This window comes from Styela clava, chromosome 14 (genome assembly GCF_964204865.1).
Source record: "Styela clava chromosome 14, kaStyClav1.hap1.2, whole genome shotgun sequence".
Classification (NCBI taxonomy): domain Eukaryota; kingdom Metazoa; phylum Chordata; class Ascidiacea; order Stolidobranchia; family Styelidae; genus Styela; species Styela clava.
In genome coordinates this window covers 9,713,407-9,719,406 of record NC_135263.1, presented here as the reverse complement: position 1 = coordinate 9,719,406, position 6,000 = coordinate 9,713,407, and the positions used below count along the sequence as shown (strand labels likewise).

At 35.9% G+C, this 6,000-nt stretch overlaps 1 long non-coding RNA gene across 1 annotated transcript; it reads left to right on the top strand.

The window, feature by feature from the left end:
* The first annotated feature begins 213 nt into the window (after positions 1 to 213).
* LOC120341415 (uncharacterized) lies at positions 214 to 1,014 on the top strand. The gene is made up of 3 exons (XR_005569392.2): positions 214 to 389; positions 528 to 575; positions 929 to 1,014. It is a non-coding gene; the product is annotated as an uncharacterized LOC120341415 (long non-coding RNA).
* The last annotated feature ends 4,986 nt before the right edge of the window (positions 1,015 to 6,000 follow it).

Here is a 6,000-nt window from a genome sequence, read left to right as displayed (position 1 = left end):
TGCAGAAAACGATACCAATTTTCACTTATAATGCCTATTCAAGAGCATTTAACTTCAGTGGGATATTCCGATACTTTATTGGGACAGTAGCTGCTCAATTTATACTTATTCAGAGTAAAAGATAGCTAACATTATGGATCGTGTTAGTGGTACTTTCAAGCAAACTATTTGAAACAGCAAAAATCAAAAAATTACTAGGTTAAAGCATAATTAATTTGGTTTGATAATTTTTTTACCTAAAACAGATTAATAGATTCGTTTATCTGAGGTAACACACTATATACCAGAAATTAAAATGAATGTAAAATTTCTAACTTGCTTAATTGCATTTATTCTGATCTTCTTGAACTCGTCAGTTATGGCATTTAATGCCAATGGATATAAAGAAGGTAAGTTGTAGCACTTGTATCATTTTATGAATTGTATGCATTGTTCAATATTAGCTAAAGGATTGATATAGTTACGCTGGTTATATGTATATGTACCAGTGGATATTTCAGCAATATCAATTTTACATCTCTTTACAGTGCCTCGTGAATCTATGGATCTGGAGAAGTTTGAGAACCTGTTTGAAGGTCAGAGTATTTCGATTTTACGTAGTTGAAAGGAAGTCCCTCTTTTATAATTTTTTTTCGTTATCCTGACTCATTCTTTGAAATGTTTTCACAATATTCCTTTAGTACTAGATAAAATAAGCCATCGTTTTACGTTTCCAACATTTTTATTATGTGCTGTAAACCTTCATCGATTGTATCATGGTTCACGAAAGAAATTGTGACGCATTTCGCAATGCAACCTTGATCTGATTTCAAAACAGATTTTTGCCAACAAAATGATTTATCGAGTGTTGGTATATATATTAGAATAATAAACATACCGCAACTCAATAATGACGCTTTATTCATGTTTTCCTGCATTTTCAATTTAGAGAACCAGATTTGATCAAATGAACATTGAACAATGAAAAGGAAGAGCAACGTGTTTTGTGTAGTGTTAAATATAATACACCGATAATTCTTGTGTGATTCATAATAATTACCTTTTTGAATAGAGTTTCTTTTATAACGTGAGCCTAAGAGCAGGATTTGCAAATGAGGTACTTTTGAGAGATCAAAATCATACCTAGCAAAAATTACATTTTGGCTCTACGTATATTTCCGTCTCTTCGGATTAAATAAAATCGGGAAATCCAGTATAACATCGCTCATTCCTCCACCAGAAAATTGTGCACAGAAAAGTGTGCATATTAGAGTGTAGCCAATACTATGTTAAACATTCGCATTAAGAAAAAAAACTAAAAAAAAATCGCGCGCGGTAAAAGCCTAGTTTATTATATTCGGATCCTTGTGAGTATTTTATGTCAGAAACCTGTAAATCAAAATAAACGCTTATAAAATGAAGTATAGGATAAATAATTTTAGGAAGTTGAATAAACAAAAGACGACGTTCTACGTAACACCGCGTGGAGCCCCACATTTTTTATTCATGCGATCGGCTCGCGCCGACCTGTTGTTTTTGGGAACTAAACGTATGCTTATAATCACCGCCAACGCAGGTTAATCAAAGATGTCGTTAGACGCGCGTTTACCAACCACCGCCTCTCGCCCAGTTACCAGTCCACGTCGGGTATGGGATTAGTTAGCCAGTTTTAGTTTTAGATGCACGGACTTGATGGTGGAGGAAGCCGAAACCGACCGGCGGTTACGTGGACCACCCTATGCTGACGAGAAGTTCAGCAATCCTCTCGAAGGTAACTATCCCCACGGATTCGAACCTATAGAAGGTAATCAGAAATGCGGTGACGAGCGCATTACTAACGCTCAAGCTTCGCCTGACCACCAGCTAGCAACAAACGCGGAACAACAAGGTGCGCAATTTTCATGACTTCATCGAAATATTTCAAATAAATATTTGCAATATATACCTTCTATCGACAAATACAATGTTTGACCACTAAAAATTTCAATTGGTCGAATAATTAATGAAAAAGGGGATTTTCTCATTACAACAAGAAGAAAAATACCAACAACAACAACAACAACATAATAACACAAGAACAACAACGACATATTAACAAAACGATCGTTAAGCACACTTCGTGTCCACCTAGTGAACGATGCTTACATACATGAACAAAAGGCCAAAACGAAGTAGTACGGGTTAATCTGGCATAGAATACTACCGGTACCGTAGTCTTTGCGAATTCGCCTGACCACTAACGCAAAACCACCACAAGATGCGCAATTATTTTCAATTTTGATGACGTGTCGCAAAAAGGGATTTCATAGAGCCCTAAAAAATCTATCCACAGGTTTGCGTAAAATAAAACATTGGCAAATTGATTTGGAAGCACAGGTTGCCAAAATGTCGCAATGAAGTTAATGATACGATACCCGAATTGACAGTGGAAATTGTGCATTGGTGCGTATCTGCACTTGACAGTAATCATACAAATATATATATTATGTATTGATTTGAGCTCTGCTCAAGTTAATTGTTTTCGGATGCGAGTAGACCGGAAAAGGAAATCGCATGCTTTAACCGACATTGTGATTCGCAATAATTTGGCGAATGAATCGTGACCATGAATTTATACCTTATGTTTTTGAATTTGGTGTTGAAAAAATTTATCAAAAACTTTCTTGTATCTTGTACGGAATCAAAATAACCCGTGATATGGAGCCTATTACACGATCCTTTTTTCTATTTTTATATAACTTTTTATGTTATGTAAGAAACTAAGTGAAATACTGAAGGCATTCCATTAAAAGTTACTGGTTCAAATGAAGTAATGACCTTAGTTTAAACAACAAATCAGTTCATATGATAAACTATAGACGTGTCATTTTAACGGATATGCACATTCAGCTACACACTACCGATAACTAGAATCGGGAACGCTCGTCGTGTACGTGAATGTTGTTTTCCACTTGATTTGTCATGATACTCCGCAAACGTCTATGAAAGTATTATGGTATAGGGATAAACTTCGGTCAGATTATGCAATACTTTATAACATTTTTCACAATGGATTATGTATGATTTATCGTCGATTATGATGACTAAAACTCACTGACTTCAAGTGAGATTGTCTTTCCTTTTAGTCAGGACATAGGAGAAAAGATGAGATGATTATTTCGTCTCGGTTCAAGAAGCCAATTTGATTCATTTGTCGCACAAGTATTTTTGCAATATCTTATATCAGATGAATACTTTCAGATAGGAACTGTGTTCAAAAGGGAACAATCGAGTAGCAATGATTAATCTCGTTCCGCCCTTCGGTACGTATATTGCGGGGTTCCATTACATTTGAACCCACGTACATTTGAACCCATGACAATTGCACCTGTATGCTATTGCACCTATGGAATTTTTTTTGTTTCACGGATAGTTAAACCCATACTAACCCTAACCCATGGGTTTTAGCACCCGCATATAGATTGAACCCGTGGATATACGCATGGGTGCAAATGTACATGGGTTCAAATGTACGGTCACCATATTGCGGTAATGCAACATAGCTATATTCGCAAACACGTTACATCGAGATGCCTGCGGAAGATAATTATTCTACCGGATGTCACGCATTCAACGTTTGCACAAAGTTTTGACATTAACTGCTAGCTTAAGCTTCATAAAATTATGGCAAAACGTACAAAATATGAATCAGATTGCGATTTTATCAGCGAATAACGGAATAATAAAGAATGAGAAAGATTGCCTAACAATTTTCTACCCAACATGGAACTTTATTATGCCAATCCCAACATAGGTATTCGTCACAGTATCTACATTTGAACATTGTCTCGCATAGTTGAGGCAAGTATTTGCCTGAAGCAGCAGGATTGACTTTTTTGCCATCTTGAAAATTTCACGACATACAAGCTGGCGTTTTCTGTTTGCGCACGTCGTATCGTACGTTTAGTTGCTGTATATTTTCTCGGCATTGTTGGCGTTATTAATTTGATCTGTTATTGTAACATTGATCCCATTCTATTGCAGTCGATCGGTTATTTTCAAGATAATTGTTGAAAAATCCCAAGATTTGCAATAGAATCCCAAGGATATGAATTCATTTTCGAATAGAAAACTGATTGGTCACACGATATTGGCCGCGTTAAAATTCATTTTTTAAATATAATTTTAGAACTATCCATCAATGTTTGTATTGGAACTGTTACAAAATAATAATAAAAAAATCATGCAAGTTACTTTTAACTTGGCCCCCATTTAGTAATGAAGACGAAAGCTTACTTATATATTCAATTTCAGATAGCATAGAACAGGGCTACTCAACTATTTTTACCGAAGATCCGCATACAAAACTTCAAAATTATTTCGGTCCGGTATTTCTGGAATTTATATATCGGCATTCTTAAAAACGCACACTTTCTCGACCGGCTAATGATTATTATTTAATCAAAATTGCTTATTATGGTGTTATAGTTCTTTTCATATATATTCAAAACTACAAGGGTCATTTTATAAAAGAAAACTTCAAAAGTGGGGCTAATGATCTAAAATAAAGAATTAGGTGCGGTCCGAATCAAATACTCGAAAGGTCAGGATTCGGACCGCGGTCCGCCAGTTGAGTAGCCCTGGCATAGAACACAAGTTTCATAATTAATATTTTAGTACTCCCGTAGCATGTGTACCAGGTTAGGGTTAGGCCATAACACTATTCCGATTAGTTATATCACGAGTTTGAAGACTGTTGGTGTGCGCCAAGTGGATATACCCCCTGCCCATAGGTTTCAGTCCCTTTCTACAACCTGATGTAAAGTAGGCGAACAAAATTAGTTACCTCCATATTGGCACACACACTCCTGAAGCGCGAATATTTTTTATATATATAAGGAACCAAAATCATAAGTTCTCAAAACCGCAAAATGTATGAGGCATGAGATGGCTCAAGAATATGGCGAACCACGGCCTCTCGCCCAGTTACCAGTCCACATGGTCCATTTATTTGTTTTGGATGCATGGATTTGATGGTTGAGGAAGCCGAAACCGATCAGCGGTTACGTGAATCACACCATGGATTCGAACCCACAGACGGTGATCAGAGGTCAGGCAATTAGAAAAGAGGTTGAAAAATTTTACTATGAGGAGATACGGGAGCTAAATTAGTTTTGGTTTCAGCATATCAGTCGATTTTGTACAAATCTAGTCGAGAATACGTCAGTTTTGACAGCGAAGTGTTTAAAAATAAATCTTGGCAATTTTTACCGAAATTATTGCAACACAGATGACTTTCCACATTTGAAATAATTTATGGTTTCAAATATGACACTTTCTGGCTCAACATATTTGTTCAATCAATGTTTTTCTAAAATGGGCTTTATGAAATCTCACATCGAAAGAGGACTTCGAATTGCTAGCACTTCCATTAATTAAAGCAAATTTGAAAAAGTAGTCGGGAAAGAGCAAGCTGCAAGTTGGTGAGACAACAAATTTAACGATACCGGGGTAGACAGTGAAAATGGTGCTTTTCCACGTTTCGACAGATGATAGTAATCATATATATTATGTATTGACTCGATCTATAGTCAAATTGATTGTTTTCGGAAACGGGTTGACCGAAATAGGAAATCGTATGGTTTAACCACCATTTCAACAGATTGTGATTCGCAATGATTTGGCAAATGAATCGGGATCATGAATTGATGCATTATGTTTTTGAATTTGAAAACATTTATAAAAAACTTTTGCGTTCTACCAACTGCACTATCATCGTGTATGAAATCAAAGCAATCCGTGATATGAACCTGACAACACGGAGGCTATTCTAACGTATCTAATACACGATCTATATTTGACTTTAGTTTAAACAACAAATCATTTCATATATATGATAAATTATAGATTTGTCATTTTAACGGATATGCACATTCAGCCACACACTGCCAAAAACGTTCGTCGTGTACGTGGATGTTGTTTCCACATAATTTAACGTGATACTCTGCAAACGTATATGGAAGAATTGTGGCATAAGGATAA